Below are 18577 nucleotides of genomic sequence, written 5' to 3' on the forward strand. Positions count from 1 at the left end.
TAAAACACCGATTTATTAAAATGTACCAGTTGGAAGAAAATAATGTCCTATAATTTATAAATCACCTCAGGTACAAACCCAGGGCCTTTGTTTCTTTTTATTTATCCAGCAGAACAATACCACGAACATTACCAGGAGCACAAATGTCCTTGTTAAGGATAATTAAGATTACATTTATTTTACAATTAAACATCAAAAGTTGAATCAATATTCACACAAATGAATCTAGCAAAGGAAACACTGTCCCTTAAATAAATGAACAGAATATCAGGAGAATTTCAAACATTTCCATCATTTAACCATGTATGAGCATGATAGTGATATTAGTATGTTTAACTTTAAAAGATTAGCTCTCAAAGTATAGCTAGATGAATCACAATAGAGTCATACGGTATAGATTAATCTCTCTCATGCTTGTATGTTAATGTTCTATCCCAGTTCTTCTTTGTTGGAGAGATTGATTTTTTTTGGAAAAAAATTAAGAGACAAATTGCTAATTTGAAGTTTCCCTGGATTCATCAGTTATGGCTTTGGGAAATTTGGTAAAATTCATTTTATTCTCTAAAGGTTTGTTAAAAAACCTTCAAAAATTGTAATAGAAATGTCATTTAGAGCATTTTGTTTCAAAGAATCACAATTGATGAATAAAAAATGTTTTAATGTGTTGTCATTGAAAATCAGGGTTATTACAGCAAATACTAATCCTTTTCTGGAGTTAAAATATTTGTATTGTCTAAAAGTGAATATATACAAAACATTGCACCTTTTGATATTTAATGTGTTCTAGACTATTTTATTTATACCGAAAACAAATTACATATTTAAATGTTTATATTCATTTTTAGATTTTAGAGGATACCATACCAATATTTTACTTTAGAAGTGTTAAGAAAGCAAACTTCTTGTTCTGACCAAATGTCATTTTTAAAAAAATGCTCAATATATAATAATAATAATGCTTAATATATATCAATATATAATAAAATGACAATATATAATCATACAAATATTACCACTTTACCTAAGAAATACTTAATAAATCCAGAGAAACCAATAATTGTCAAGTTATTACTATGTTATTTTATATATACACACAGTGCCCAGCATATATGAATATAAACCCCACAAATCTCTCATTTATATTAATATTTTCTAGAGGAAGCTATACAATATTTGTACATTAGATTAGTCAGTACTAAAGCCAAATCTAGAGCTTATCTAACAAAATAACTTACAATAATGGTTCAAAAATTAGTAGCCCAAATTTATAATTATATTAAATAATTTTTTTAAAAATCACGAGAAACAAAAAATATACAATTTAGTTTAAATGTGTAGGTTGTAATTTTCTTTGCTATATTTTGCATGAATTTAATTGTATTACTTTCCATTTCTAAAGATGTTCTGTGACTAAAATATTATTTTAATAAATATTTCTGTTTTGTTTAAATGCACCAATATATATTACCCATATTCACTGAGAAATATATAAAAATTATTATTTTCAAAACGGGGTGTACTCAGTTATGCTAAGCATTGTGTGAGTGTGTACGTGACATACAAACATAGGTGAAAGGAAAATCATGTCATTTCTTACTACCTGGTTTTACATTTCACAAATAGATGGGCGTTGGCATGGGAACCTGCCCCTGGCTGCTACCTGAATGAGGGCGCAGGGCCTCTGCGAACAGCGCAGTCAAAGGAGTGACCCAGCAGGCTGCACATTTTTACCTACAGCCGTATCCATGACAACAGCCTCATGCCCACAACCATTGAACACTTGATTGACAGATGTCCAAATGTCAACCACTCCCTCTCAGGTAAACCTCCAGGCGTTTTGCATTTCCATTTTGTTATAACTGTTATCCTTTCCTTTACTTGCGCACACTGTTTTTATTTATTTTTTTTCTTCAGCCCGACAGGGTCACAGGTCATGCACACAGTTTTTTTTTTTTTTGACGTGAGTGTTTGTATGTGCTTTTACTTTCTTTTTAAATTGACATGGGCTCTGACTGCCAGCTCGCTGCTTTACTTAGCGGGTGTATTTTTGTATGTGATGCGCATTAGCAGAGACAGATCCGCTATACAGAGCTGGGCCATCTTTTATAGCGAGAGAGACTGTATTAATCCATCTTCTCGGCCTAAAAGAAGCACTGTACTTAAAGTAGCACAGTCTCTTCCATATTAGAGCGTCAAAGTGGAGATTCAATCACAGTAATGGTCAGCGTCTCACGGCGCTTCTCCATCGATCCAGGGGACAGTGTATTGGCTGCATTAGTGAAAAGGAAATTGAGTGCTATTTTCTAGTCGTCACAATCTATTTGTCATTCAGAATTGAGACATGCGGGTCTATGGTTTGAATATGAATGTCAGAGCAGGTCTGATGCGTGTGTGTGTGTGTGTGTGTGCTTTTATAAGAATATGTGGAGCAGATGTATATGAATATGTTTATATTATAGAAGCCTACAGTGCATATTCTTTTGTAAGGTTAGAGAGATTTTCCCTGTAGGGTAGCCTATGTATTTAAATTTGTGTATATGCAATGTGCATGCACACATATTTATACACAGACACACATATATAGATACATAAATAACCTTGAGTGTCCATTATATTATACATGCACACACAACATTTATTAACCTGTTCAAATTAATAGACTCTTAATTTTTAGTAATTTATTTGCATATAATAATAATAATACTTAATAACAATACATAATATTAGTAATATTAACAATTATTATTATTAATAATAAAAACAATATCAATAATAATAACAAAATAATAATAATTATCGTTATTAATTATAAAAATAATAATAGATTTTTCTATTTTTATTATTCATTCATTCATTCATTTATTCACTTATTCATTTTCTTTTTGACTTAGTCCCTTTATTAAGCAGAGGTCGCCACAGTGGAATGAACTGTCAACTTACCCAGCATATGTTTTATGCAGTGAATGCTCTTCTATCAGCAACCGATCACTGGGAAAATTATAATTATTAATACTAATAGTCATTATTATCAATAATAATAATATAAATAATCATGATAACAGCATTATTAGTTTAATAATTATTTATATTATTAGGTAAATTATTATGTGAAATTATTAATAAATTAATTGAATGTCAAAAAATCAAATAAATGCAGTAGAATTTAACTGAATATAGTTCCGTTTCATTTGAAAAGTATGTTCGGATACTTTTTATACACTACAAAGACCAAAAAATCCAATTATAATTATAAATGAATGTGTGTGTTTCATATACTATAATACAGTATATCCTTTTCAAACGAATAAGCTCTTTATTAAAATCTTTCCCTTATCTTTCCTCTTATAATTATAGTAGCAACAATAATAGTCATTTGAATATCAAAATAAAATATATAAAATTAGTTTTTAATGTACCATATTTACAATACAACAAGTCATAATTATTAGCCCTCCTTTAATAAAAACAAAAAAAAAAAACAATATTTCCCAAATAATGTTTAACAGATTCAGGAAATTTTCACAGTATGTCTGATAATATTTTTTCTTCTGGAGAAAGTCTTATTTGTTTTACTTAGGCTAGAATAAAAGCAGATTTTAATTTTAATTTTTTTTTGTCAAAATTATTAGCGCCTTTAAGCCAAAATTTTTTTCGATAGTCTACAGAACAAACCATCGTTATACAATAGCGGGTAACTAATTACCCTTACCTGCCTAGTAAACCTGATTAACCTAGTTAAGGCTTCAAATGTCATTTTAAGCTAAATAGAAGTGTCTTGAAAAATAACTAGTAAAATATTATTTACTGTCATCATGACAAAGATAAAATAAATAATTTATCAGAAATGAGATACTGTATGTGTTTAGAAATGTGTTGAAAAAATCTTCTCACCGTTAAACAGAAGGGGGCTAATAAAAAATGGGGCTAATAATTCTGACTTCAACTGTATATATAAGTTCATGTGTGTTTTTTGTGTGTTTACAGTAGGGCTGCACAATATATCGTTGTAGCATCGATATTGCAATGTGTGAATGTGCATTATTCACATTGCAGGATCTGTAATGTGGAGTCAGGATTATAGTTCAGTTCAATTCATCTTTATTTCTATAGCGCTTTTACAATGTAGATTGTGTCAAAGCAGCTTAACATAGAAGTTCTAGTAGATTGAAACTCCAGTTTTCACTTAAGTTCAGTTCAGTGTGGTTTAATTTTCACTGCTGAAAGCCCAAACACTGAAGAGCAAATCCATAGTTGACCAGGTACAATTGTGGAGTCATTTCAGTTTAACCATAAACTCTAGAAAGTTTGTTTTAAGGCCTGTGACCGTAAGCATTGTAAGCATTTTAAATGAGCTTAAAGCATTTGGTCACAAGGAATTATTGCCTTTTGTAAAAAATATTTTTGTATTTAATAATGTATATAATGAAGACATATACAACTATACAACTTTATTGTTCGTTTGATTATTTTATATCTGTACCTAAAAACATGTTAGACTCAATTATACCATTGCTTTACTGTATATGCTTAGGCTGGTTATTAGTCTAATATATTTTTTGAAGCTGCACTCCTTTACTAAATCTTCCCATTCATTCATTCATTCTTTTCAGCTTAGTTCCTTCGTTAATCAGGGGTCGCCACAGTGGAATGAACCGCCAACTTATTCAGCATGTTTTCCACAGCGGATGCCCTTCCAGCTGCAAAACATCACTGGGAAAATCTTCCCATTCAATAAAAATGTATTAAATATTTCAAAATAAAGCTATTCAAGCTAGTTGGTGAAATATCTCTATAAACTACAGGAAATAAAAATATTGCAATGTACGTTTTTTTTTTCCCAATATCTTGCAGCCCTAGTTTACAGTATATTGTATGACACACACACACTTGTAATACTCTGTAAATGAATTAGGTCACATTTGTCTCTATCAGTTACGCAATGTTCCTCGATTGTGTTTTAAAGCATATTAAGCCTGATTAAATTCAGGACAGGTTATTTGTTTTTTTTAATAAAGGCACAGGGAGCACATTGCGAGCGCAAAGCCCTTTTGTTGTGAATCATTACGAGCTCTGTAAATTCTCTTATCTCCAGCCCTGATAACCCATTCACAATCTGGCCATAAAGAATTTGATAGGCTAATTGAATAGGGCTTCGATGCACACTTTTGTAATGGAGCATTATAAATCTGCGAGCAAGGTGACAGGGCTACAAAAGGGAGCGCTTTAGGGCGAGACTCCCTCCCTTTCACCCGCTGACTTTACAATAAGTTTTGCAGCTCTGAATGTTGGGCTGTAAAAGAGTGCTCTCTGCTTGAATCGATTGCCCCCACCTAACAAGTCGTCCGTCCTCCACTGCGGAGAGAGAGAGCAAGCGAGCGATGGATTTGTTGAGGGCAGTGATACAGAGGCCTGCCTGCTATCTTGATCCTTCATGTGCCGCAGGGCCGTATGGACCATTAACCCTCACAGTTTTATCTAGCGCTAGTGATTAGCGCCAAGACCTCGCCAAGGCCTATTGACAGCGTGTATACGTAAGGGAGATGATGTACGACTATTACCTCGCTCACATTTATCTCCTTTTGTCTGTCTTTTTGTATTTAGGGGGATAATTAGTGGAGGTCTGCTGACTTTCTGATGGGATGTTGATAGCATTATTTGCCAGTTTGGGGGAATCGCTTGCCTAATTTGTCTCTTGTGCTATTGGATGAGGTGCAGTGGCTTTTTCATTGGGGCTGCAGCACAATGGGTTGCTGCATTATCTGTTTTAAGCGCATATTTCATATTGCCTTGTTTTGTGATTTAATATTTTTTTACTAGCAAGTTCTTACTATATATATATATATATATATATATATATATATATATATATATATATATATATATATATATATATATATATATATAATTGTTTTTAATATTCTCAGTATAGATGTATATTTGTCTTCTATTTTGGCTACAAAAAGAAGCTGTGAGATATTTACATTGCAGATTCACTGGAGATATGTTCTAGGGCTGCATGATTTTGAATAAATCTGACATGGGATGGGATGATCAAGTTTTTTTTATTTAGCGAATCTCCATAAAATACAATAAATTAAAAATCTGATAGATGAGCAAATCCAGCGTTATTGATGTGGAATTTCCAGTAAAATCTCAAAATATAAATTCACAGAGAAAGTGTATGTTAACATTATATTGAAACATCTGTTTATATTTTACAAAAAAACTAACTACAGAGTTAAGGGAGCAGAACCATATTATTCTGAAGCTTTTCACATTTTGAACTAGGAAAATGGACATGCGTTATGGATGTGACGAAACAAGTTTGTGAGTTTACAGTGTACAACATAATTTGTAGAAATTCTGTGAATTAAACTGCACTACCCAATAGAAACTATGCTAATCTAAACATATACAATGCTAATCTAAATGATAAGAGTTGGCTCTCTATAGAACCAAAATTATTGATTTTATTTAACATATTTTTGCATTTATCAGGAAAAAGCTTGCTTATGTATGTGACGGATGTGGAATTGGCACTTGTGTGATATAATAGTTTGAAAACATTAACAGAGACATTTTTGAGTAATTTTAAAGCACTGTAAAATACTTGCTTATACAAAAACAAATGCAGAAACGGTTTTGATATTTTGTCGAAAACTTTTTTTCATGGCAAGGTTGACATTTGCATGGAATTACTCAGATCAAAAATAAAAGTTAAATAAACAATGCTTTATGATTTTCTGGAGAGTCTACAATATTCAAGTACAGAAATTAAACTGTCAAATTTATAATAACATGGTCATCATTGTATTAATAGCTTGAAAATTTTTTATTTTTTTTGTAAAAAAATATTTTATAAATGATATAAATCAGCAATTGACATCACATTGCAATATCGATGCCATAACGGTATATTGTTCAGCCCTAATATGTTGACATATCTAAGCCATGTTGTTACATGATGTGGGTTTTTTGCGAAGAGGCTGGTTTTTTGATCAATTTAAACATTATTGTATAAACATTATCGATATTGTAAAACAATGCAATTTATACAATAAATAGAATTTAACTTGACTTAATAATGTTAAATTTTTGAGGATGACAATCATGTTTAAAAACAAAACAAACTCAATTGTATTATATAAATGCATATCTGAATACATAAAATAATTAGTGATCATACTAAGTTTGATGCCATTTTTATGGATTAAAAACATCTTGTTGGAAAAAAAATCATTTGAAGGAGAATGGCAAATGATAACATTTTAAATGAGAATTAATTAGTATTTTTCGTCTTTTAAAATGACAATAATATACATCTTTTATGATGTTTTAAAAAATTGGTATATACTTTTATACATACATAAGCATGTTTGTATCTGTGTGCATATGATGAGAGATAGAGTTCAATTATAGTGTTTTTTTTTTTAGATTAAAGAGTATGAAAACAAGAGTGGTACATTTCTCACTTGGTTTTGAATGGTACTTGCCTTTGCCATTCTCAGAGTTTTCAATAATTTATTTATTTTTCAAGGACAGTCATTTTAATAAGAGCTCACACAAAGGTGTTAATATTAATCATGTTTTCCCCCCACTGTCATTCATGCTATTTCTGGTTAATACCTGCTCCGCTTTGTTATTCAGCTGGAAAATATTACAGCGGTCTGACACCCGTGTAAGTGTTTTTCTTACTAAAGTCTGTCTTCTGTTCATTCACATTAGCACTGAATCCGCCATTCAAAGTACAGTCAATTAAGCATTCTGAAATCCACCTAGAGTTCACAATCAGATCATTAGGCAAGTTTTACAGATGGTCAGCCTGGATGTCCTTTGCTTTACTTGTCTGAATGCACCATAATATATTCTTTCCGCCTTATGAAATTAGATATAATTCAGCAAATGTTGTTCATATGCGCTTTTATAAATATTAACAGATTTAATTTCTTTCCTTGCTTGGAAAAGCTTGGAATAGGTGCAAGTCCGTATCAAATAGATGAAATGAGGAAATCGATGGAAGATAGTCTGAAATTGTTCATGTTTAGTTCTGTTTAGAGATAATATGATGTAGATTTCAGACAGCATCTGCTTAGTTGGTGAGCAGTGCCTATTGAGACTTAGCTATAGAGTTTGACCCTGATCTGCTGAAGGTGAGACACTGCAGGTAAATAGGTAAAAACTAAAAAAAAGCAAAGCCAATAGTTATCGCCCATCTGATTGATTACATTAGGAATTTAATTGTAAACATTTTTTCAAAAATTTATGTCTGAATATGCAGTGATTTTTGCACATCCTATCACAAAAGTATACACTAAAATATTCCATGCTTGTGGGTTTTTCTTCAGGTGCTCCAGTTTTCCCCACAGTCCAAAGATATGCAGTACAGAATTGAATTAACCAAATTGTATATAGTGTATGAGTGTGTGTGTGAATGAGTGCGTATGCACTCAAAAAATGATTGCTGCTGCTTGTTCAAACTGCCTGTTTAAAATGAGCAGAAACAACACAATTCTCATCATTTCTTAGCCCAATTTATTTGTTTTATGTCCAGTCCACTTAAATTTGTAAACCATTAGGTTAACTTAAGTGTTTTGTGTTGGGATGACATGAAGGAAGTGTGTTGGTCCAACTACCTGGTTAGGGGAATTGTAGTTCCCAGCAAGCTTTGTGTGGGATTGAATTAAGAGAGAGAAATATTGGCAGTGAAAGTAATCTTCTTAGGTGTTTAAGGTTAATAGAAAGACTTGTTAGAATTTAATCTTTACTTTAGTTTGAAGATTTAGAAGAGTTTCATGTAATGCTGTGAGTTTTGGGATGCATACACCTTGCAGATGCATACATGCTTTGGGTGTTGGCAGCTTAATTAGCAAAAATGCAGTTTGTTGCTTTGCTCAGTGACCAATAAATGTAGTAAAATTAGTTCTCAATCAACTATAAGACATGAAATAAGCTTAAAAATGGCTCTTTTAGTTAATTTAGGATAGAAATGTACGACACATAATAGACATACATGATATTATCAGACCTTTTGAGTTTAAGTTGAATAAAAATACAAACATATTTAAACTATTTGATAAAATCACGTTGGACCAACGCAATTGCCTTTAATTGTGTAAATAGTTTTTTTTTTGTTAGTTGGTGCTAAACAAATTTATTAGATGGAAATCCTGCCCTCAATCAAATTGAGTTTATTCAATGTGTGTGGATGATTCCTAATTGTGGCTGGAAGGGCATCCGCTGGGTAAAACTTATGCTGGAATCAGTGACGGATCTAGGAATTTTTAAAGGCAGGGGCCAAGGTGGGGCCACAGTTTACAGAGAGGGGGGCAAGTTATTCAACTCGTGCTATTGCACCGTTTGAATTATTTGCTTTCGCTATCGACTTCACCATGAAGCGCACTTTTACTGTTGCCATAACAGCTCAAAATGGTCATTTAGAATAACGCAAAAATGACAGCTATGAGCGGAATCCCTGAAAATAAACCTTGTAACTCTGATCAACGAATGACATGTTTAGTCTACTCGCACATGACTATCAAATTTGTTCAGTTTTAATATATTTGTCTAAAAAACGAACACACGACCTGATTTAAACAAGGGCCAGTGCCTCTCTTGCCCTACCCCTAGATCAGCCCTTGGCTGAAATAGTTTTGGATTCATTCCGCTGTGGCGAGGAAAACAAATGAGTGATATTTCATACTTTTTTTGGCGTATTAGAGTGAATGGTTTTTACTAAGGGGATTATAGGAATATGTTATTTTCACTCCATAGTTTGTAAAACCTTGAATAGTCAATAAAAAATGTACATTTTATATATTTTTGTATTGTATACAATCATTCAATTTATGCATGAACAACGTACGCCTCAGTAAAAACCTTCAGAATATAGATATGAATAAAAGAATAAGGTTTGCTGTCTGTCAGTGTTGCTGAAGTGAACATTTATTGCTCAACACAGGAGGTAAAACTCAGATTGACAAAACAGCCTTTTAAAATATGTATTTGAATTGAAATATAAAGACACAAATGGTTTAAGTGCTATAGAAGAAACACTTGATGGTGTATAATAGATGCTTTTCGTTAAATTATTCTGAAAAGACACTTCATAAAAAAGTAAAATTGGCTGTTTTCGTCTTAGTGTCTGTTTATTTAAGCTCAGTAACATTTAAGCAAGGTGTTTTACTGATGTGGATGTACAGTCGGTAGTCTGTGTTTTGTTTCAGCTCAGTGCGCTTGGCTCAGCACATATACACACACTCCCTGCACTAATATTTACGTGTGTTTTATCTGTAATGGTGTTTAGTGTGCTCTTGAATGCTGAGGGTTGTTGACAGTGAGAGGGAGGTGTGCGCTGCCATCACTTACCTGTCAGTGCGAATTCACACACACACACACACACACACACACACACACACACACACACACACACACACACACACACACACACAAACCTGTCAGAGAGGACGCTTTGAGTCAATGGTGCTACATGGAGAGGCCTGTAATGGCGTCTATTTCGACACAAGTGCTGTTCTCTTAAATTGAGTGACACTTAAATTCCTGTCCCTGCGGCACAGACAGTGCAATTTACAGGATTTGGTGACTTTGGCTTCATTTGTTTGTTTATGTCCAAACTGGTTAAACAGCATCGAGTTTAATTGATGTAGTGGACATTCTGCTGATGTGAAGCTAATTGTCCTTATTTGGTTGAAGAGGCTGGAGAACTTTTCAGTCTTAAATCAGATTGTTTTGGTCAAAGGGTTAATGATGGATAAGATTATTGATGATGAGGAAAAAAGATGATTGGAAAAATACAGTTTTAAATGGTTGTTAGAAAAGACTTTTCTGTTCATTGGTATCATTGATTTTGAAAGACCATTGAACTCTTTTTTTTTATATAGTTTTTGCAGATATGGAAGAACAAAGACAGACAGACAAAATTATCATATAACAATCATCCGTGCAAGATAGGGCTGCACGATATTGGAAAAATCTAACATTGCAATATTTTTTTATTTTGCAAAATATATTGCAATCATCATATTTCACCAGATGACTTAATATCTGCCAAATATCTGTCTGTCTTTCTGTCTGTCTATTTGGAAAGAATGTATAATGTTAGATTGATTGTAATGTTTCTGCAGTGGGAGTTCTGTATTTGGATGTGTTGTAAATATTTTCATGGATAACAGTCTATAAATATAATCAAGAAAAAGATCAAATTGAAAGTGTTTTTAATGTCTTGAGTCTAACAGTATTCATGTACATTAACTGAATGATAAAAATATAAATAATTCAATATAATTAATCTTAGTTAAGGTCACAAATGGTACAATTTCTTATACCTGAAAGTAATTATACAATTACAGGCATTAAAAAAACACATCCAAATGATAAATTATAATACAAACTCAGCATTGCATATCCTGCAATGTGACTATTGCGAATGATCACATTGCAATATCGATGCTGAAACGGTATATATTGTGCAGCCCTAGTGCAAAATAAAAAACTAAATCATGAAAGCCGGACCAAAATAAGATGGAAAAGAGCAACATACAAGACATGTATAACCTACAAAAAGATAATGGAATAAATGTAAAGAAAATAATAATATGAAAAAATCACAAACAAATCTAATAAAGAACGCAAACTAATCTTCAGAAATTAAACAACATTATTAGTCCTTATATTGTTGTATATTATTCCAAATCTTTGCACTTTTTAAAGGAAAGTTGAAAATTAATAGCTGTAAATATGTCATGTGGTGTAACCATCATCTAATAGTGTTTTCTTTACTCCGGCAATATGTGTACTCATTATAATAATTATTCTTAAATAACAGTTGTTGTTAAATTTGTTTATTGTTGTTGTTGGTAGCAGTGGTGGTGGTAGTTGATGTAATAATGATGGTAGTAGTGGTGGTAATTGATGTTGTTGTTGTTGTAGTGGTGGTGGTAGTTGTTGTAATAGTTGTATTAGTGGTTTTTAGTTGTTGTAGTGGTAGTGGTAGTAGCAGCGGTGGGGTGATAGTTGTTGTAATAGTAGTAGTAATGGTAGTAATAGTAGTAGTGGTGGTAGTTAATTTAGTAGTAGTAGCGGTGGTGGTGATTGTTGTAATAGTAGTAGTAGTGGGGTAGTTGATGTAGTAGTAGTGGTGCTGGTGGTAGTTGTTGTAAAAGTATTATTAGTGGTGGCTGTTGATGTTGTTGTAGTAATAGTGGTAGTAGCAGTGTTGGGGTGGTAGTTGTAATAGTAGTAGTGGTAGAAATAGTAGTAGTGGTAGTTGGGTAGTTGATGTTGTTATAGTAATAGTAGTAGTAGTAGTAGTAGTGGTGGTAGTTGATGTTGTAATAGTTGTAGTTGTAGTAGTAGTCGTGGTAGTAGTAATAGTAGCAGTAGTCGTGGTGGTAGTTGTAGTAGTAGTGGTAGTTGTTGTTGATGTTGTTGTAATAGTTGTTGTTGATGTTTATGTTGTAGTAGTAGTAGTAGTAGCAGTGGTGGTGGTGGTAGTTGTTGTTGTAGTAATAGTGGTAGTGGTGGTAGGTATAGTTTTTAATGTTTTTCAAGATTAAAAAAATACTTATTGGGTTTTTGACATTTTTGACCTGACTCAAACTTGTCTTGTTATAAAAGATCAAATTATGTAATATTTTCAGTTCAGTGAAAATAATTTTTCACAAATGCTGCTAATAGATATCAAACCTCTCAACTGCTTACAATGAGTAGTCTGTAATATGGTAAAAGATTGATTCACAGCATTTGAATCATTAACTAATACAATTGTAAGTTGTATTTGTAAATAATGTATGACTTGGGTTCAATCCCAATTCTATTTTTGTACCCCTACCCCTTCCCCTTTCCCTTGGCCCTTAAAACCGATGGTGAAGGTGGTAGGGCTTTAAAATTTAGCCCTAAGAATTGGGACAGCACTACAGCACCTGCGATTTCTTGCTTCATATGAGATCAGACGATCGCGACTGCTGTAGGGATTCCAGTTGTGCTATTTTTAGTTATTTATTTTTAGGAAATCACTGAAGGCATATATCATGTTATCATAACAATCTGTTGCGACATTAAGATTGTAACTATACTGTGCATTTAACACAGTGGCCATATTCATCTATGTGAACACACCAAAAACAACATTAACATATAGCAGACACTGTAAAAAGCCTATTTCCAGCCACTAGACTTTTCTGACAGGGTATTTGAGTGTCAGAATGTTGTGGAACTGCAGTACAGGAGTTTTTATTATTATTTTATTTTAGTTTTTATTAATATTTATTATTATTTAGTATTTTATTATTAGGGATTATAGATTGCGAAATTCAGCGTTTTTTATTTTAGCTGGGTTTTTTTAAAGCATGATGGTAAAACACGAACTCGGTTATGAATTTATTAAAACATGTGCTTGTTTTTTGTAAAAATTTAAAATAAGGACAAAAAATATTAATTTGTGGATCTCCTCACCGGGTTCTACGATCCTGCTGTTGTGGCTGGCAGGGCCGGAGTGGGACTCCTTTTCAGCCCTGGAGTTTCAAGCATTAGACCGGCCCACCTTAGTTCACGACTGACTATATTAAAATAAGATCATTTCCAATTCAGTTTCTAATCACACTATCACATCTTTTTTAAGAAAACAGCTGCTTTAGAACTTCAAATGTTCAACAACCTTACAGTTTTATATGTCTTAACTATAAAAATGAAAAAAAAAAAAGAATGACTCAGGTAAGGATCGAACATGGATCGACGACGTTGCAACGCAACGTGCTGACCACTGGACCACAATGGTGCTGTTGCGCTTGTGTGGCCGGAATGATAGTTACATCATCATTACCCTGCAGGCTGCATTTTGCTCATGGGGCCGCGAGACAATAAATAAGAAGAGCGGAGCTGCGGCACAATAATGAATAAAAAGAGTGGTCAATGGTCAAATAAATAAAAAATGCTACTGCTGAGAGTGCAAGCAGCTAGAAACACCGGCCCTCGCGGCCAAATAACGGACCTGCCCACTAGGAACTCTCCCGGTCCTCCCGATTGGCCAATTCGGGCCTGGTGGCTGGTGTATTCTGGGAAATTTTTGTACCCCTTGGTTTCAAATGGGGTCCTGAAAAATCTTTGTTCGAAGGGCTATTCACCCCTTGCCCTTAGCTCTACGCCTTCAAGCTAAAGAGAATTGGGAAGGTGAAGGGCTAAGGGGTAGAATTGGGATTGGGCCTTAATGTTAGTAAACTACATTAACTTAAATAAATAAATGCTGTGGAAATATTATTCCTGGTTATACCATATTGTTAAATGTTATAAAAACTTTTCAATATTGTTATTATTAGTTCTGTTTTATTAACATTTCAGTTTTTTGGCCTCAAAAGGAATTTCAATGTAAATAGAAAACAACATGTTCATCACAGAAGCATAGAAAATGTGTTTTAAAGTCATTGCATTTGGATTATTTTCATATTTGCATTCAATCAATAGAGCCGAACAGTGTAAGTGCAAGCTGTTGGTCGGTCATGGGAGGAAAAAAAAAAAGTAAAAATTACAAGCTGTGTGCACTTGTGCAGTTCTCATTTCTGTTTGTAGGTGGTGCTTTAGTTGTGCGTTTGGCTTAAAACAGAATTTACAGTCGACTCCATAATAAAATACAATCTAAAGCTCATCCAGCTGAAATCAAATTTTCAAGGAGGCCTTAATTTCACTTCATTCCGCCCTTACCTCAGATCACATTTTCTAGCTATTGTTTGCACAAACGTTGCCTCATCCAGCGGGCCCTCAGTTTCTGAACGCTAATCAAATTCAATTTGACCTCCAGAGAAAACGTGCAGTTTATTTTCACTTATATTTTCTTCAGCCCAGGAACGTCCTCTCCATGAAGGTGTTTCGTACTGGATCCATGTGTTTGTATGTTTCAGAGTGTGCGTGTGGGGATGTTGTGTGTGTGTAAGTCAGAGATGCAAGTGATTTTGGCAATTGCTGAAGTGGGATGCAAACTCATCTTATTTAGCAGAGAATAGGCCAATTAAGGGCGAGTCGGGAATGAGCCGCGGTGCAGGAAACCAAGTGAATGTTCCATTGATTAGCGGCGTTCGCTTAATCACAGTCTCTCATAAGCTCATGTGCCGCTGTCAGCTGGGGTTTGCTCTCCACTCCTTTTGGAGGAGCAAAGGTTGGGGTGTCAGCGTGGAGGTGACACAGGCCAGTGATTACGTTTCCGTCTCCTCAAAGGCGTCAGGATGTCATCCAGAAAAATGAGGCGCGATTAGCTCCAGCAACTTTTCCTGCCGCATGAAAAACAAGAATTCCCAATTTGCAGGAAATGGGAAGTTTTCATTGAGGGAAGGCTCTGAATGAGTGCTAATGCTGGCGCTGAGCGAGTGTTTGTGGAGCGTAATGGATGGTGTAAAACATCAGTGTGTATTGACGCTCTTTCTCCCAAAGCCCTGCTTCCCCTTCTCTCTTTTTTTTTCTAGCCTTGCCTAAATTTGCGCAAATTGAAAAGCGATAAAGAAGCAGACTCGTCTAATAAGCATTACTTATCATATTAATTAAAAGAGGATGACACAATATGGCTGACAGCTGTGGGTTTTGATTTGTTGTGTTGCTAATGTGACACTCATTATACAGGTCATGGTGAGACAAAGCCGCAGGGGTAGCTGTGGTAACATGCAGATGCAGAGACTGAGGCCTGCTTCACAAACACAGGGGTCTCGCCTAAACAGCCCATAATTACCTCAACGCGCAGACAAACAGTAACCATGGAGAGGTGAGCGGCAGTTGTGACCTCAGAGCGGGACATGGATTCAATTCTGTAATTGTTTTTTTAATGGAATTAGTTTTCAGCAGATTTTTCGAGAGGATCCGTCTTTCTGCGCGCAAGCTCGCATTCAAAGGCGCCGGCGTTAATGACGGGATGAATGCTGAACTGGCTGCGCTCGGCCCTTTATCTTCCATCTCGCTTTCATTTTATGAGGTTTGTTGAATATGTAGAGCAGCGCAGAAAACATATTAGCGCTCTGACCCTCGAGGTGACTGTATCTCCCCGTATTGCACCTATCCTGTTTTATTACCAGCCCACTATTCATTCACATTATTAAAGGCAAGCGTGCAAGTACAGATGGAGCTTTTGGTGGGTTGGAGAGTTGGGGGTTTCTGTAAAGGTGCTGAGACTTGTGACAGATCATTTTTGGGGACTTCACTTCTGAAGTCTTGATAACGGACCTTTTCAAGGAATGTGGTACAAACAGTTGTAGTGCTCATGTAAAATAACAAGCTTCACTCTTTGAGTTGAGAAATTCCTCACACCTTCATGTCCATGGCATGTCCAAATGTACTTTTGCTATTTTAAGGACAGAAAAATATGCTCTGTGTCCCGACGCATGATCCAACAGGGCTGTGCTTATTCTCCTAATGAGTTATGGGTGTTTTCTCCCATTCACTTTAAGAGTCAGTTGTATCGCACCGACGCTAAATGGAAAAATTAAATGGATAAACTGAATGCTTCACTAGTGATAAAACAGTTAAACAGACCATCTGTAGCGAGAGGATAAAGAATGAACCTCTTCCATTTGGCCTCTTCTACTCTTTACTTCACTTTTACTCTTTACTTTACTTCTTTACTTTCATGAATAAGGAAACGGTGTTGTACGCACTCCACTGATGACATCCATTAGACCACATAATTCTAAATTCAGTTCTAATTTCCAACAAATGAATAAATAAACAATAATAATGAAGTGTGGTCAAAAAAAGAGTTATATCCAAACACACGTCCTATTCTTATGCCCCAAATGATGCAGACTTCTCCAAAACCCCACAGGTGGACAAATCTAAACCTGTTTTTATTAAAAACAAATATTTGCATACAATAAATAATACTGCTAATAATCATTTTATACAATGCAAATTGTCATGAATAGCAACGCTATCTTCTTTTTAGACTGTAACATCGATGAGTCCACAAAGTGGCACAAATGGATTTGCTATTTAAACAATGTAGAGCAAAATGTGAAAATTAGGGTTATGCTGGTCTGAAAATAGCAACAAATTGCTCCAAACACATCTTACGCCTTATTGCATATATGATGGGGCCCATTGTGTCTTTTTCGTTTGTTTAGGTACAAACAATTGTTTATGAAGGAAGGGACAGTATGTGATACCTTTGCTGAGTAAAAAAGAAAAAGTAAAGTAATAGGTAACTTATTTTGTAAATGTTTATGCAAACTGAAGTAATAGGCGGAAAACATCTGTTACTTGCCTTAGGCATCCTCAGCTGAACAGAGGTGCTCACACATGTTTTGTTAAACTAAAAACAAACACACACAAAAACTGGATTGGTAGATAACAGGCTACATTTAAGTTAAATGTAATTAGCAATTTTTTAAATAAACAATGCAATAAACAAATAACTACATAAGTTAAAATCTATAAACAATTTTAGAAATCATTTATTTATCTCTAAGAGCGTAAGCAATATATAAATTATAATAAAATGCTTATTATTATATTTTTTGCTCCTAGTTTCAATCATTTTTGCCGTATTCAGCATTATGCTGTTGATTGATTTTCGTTTATATGTAATATTTTGTATATGTAAAAAGAAAGAAAGAAAGAAAAAAAAGACAGGATTCTATTCCTTGCCAGTTCAAACATGGAAATGAAGCAGCATTATGCAAATCAATCTATATGTTATTATATAAGGAAAACCCCTCTTTAAGCCTATTGAATATTCATATCTCCATGTGTGTGTGTGTGTGTGTGTGTGTGTGTGTGTGTGTGTGTGTGTGTGTGTGTGTGGTCTGATATGTTTGTAACATAATCTGAAATAACTGACAAAACATTTCCACTTAATACAGAGCAGGACGACAAGGCTTGGTGAAGTATTAGCCAGCACACTGATCTTAAAGTCCTCTCATGCATATTGATTGTTGCGTTGGCATGCAGATGATGTTGTTGGCTGCATACTAAGAAGAGATGCGTGTGTGTGTGTGAGCATGTGTTTAGATGAAAGACAATACAAGTGCGTATGATGGCTTTTCAGTGTGCGGCCCCAGAGATGGGATGTTTTCTGCCTATTTGAGCATTTAGGAAGCCGCTGGAGATGCTTCATCAGCGCTGCTGTGTATTAGATGTGATCTGACAGGATCTTATGGAGATTCGGGCACAGACCAGACAGGGGAGCGAGCGAGGTGACGGCGAGGGGTCAGGATTGGATGCCCTGAAACGCCAGAGGGCACGGCGAGCTGGAGGTCAGCGTGGTTGGGTCAGCGCAGAGGTGATCCAATTCCCCTCCAGTTTCAGCATTTCTAGATTGTGCGAGATTGTGTGTGGGTCCTTTTGAACTTGCACTGCTCAGAGGTCAGCAGAAAGAGATGAAGAACCATAACGTATCATAACAACACTGTGTGTTTGTATGCCGGTGTGTGTTGGTGTAGCTGCGGTCCTTTTTAAATTGATTTCCTGAGACTTGAGTGACAAGGGTCTGATTTTAGAGCACATATAGAGTATATAGGTTTTGCTGTTTACATGTGTGAATGTATGTGTGCATGGTACATTAGTGTTGGCGCTTGCGAAATCTAAGTGA

At 34.6% G+C, this 18577-nt stretch overlaps 1 protein-coding gene across 6 annotated transcripts in view; it reads left to right on the forward strand.

Annotated features, from left to right (window-relative positions):
* arhgef7a (Rho guanine nucleotide exchange factor 7a) overlaps positions 1-18577 on the forward strand; it is a 180189-nt gene that overhangs the window by 34855 nt on the left and 126757 nt on the right. For 5 of the 6 annotated variants that reach the window (XR_015498835.1, XR_015498834.1, XR_015498836.1 and 2 more), the window contains exon 22: positions 1624-1820. The gene's annotated coding sequence lies outside the window, so the exon portion shown is untranslated. Of the gene's footprint in view, positions 1-1623; positions 1821-4610; positions 5043-18577 lie in introns of those variants that run through there. The other variant, XR_015498837.1, reaches the window with a different exon arrangement.

Source organism: Danio rerio, chromosome 9 (assembly GCF_052040795.2).
Source record: "Danio rerio strain M-AB ecotype USA chromosome 9, GRCz13ab, whole genome shotgun sequence".
NCBI classification, from domain to species: Eukaryota; Metazoa; Chordata; class Actinopteri; order Cypriniformes; family Danionidae; genus Danio; species Danio rerio.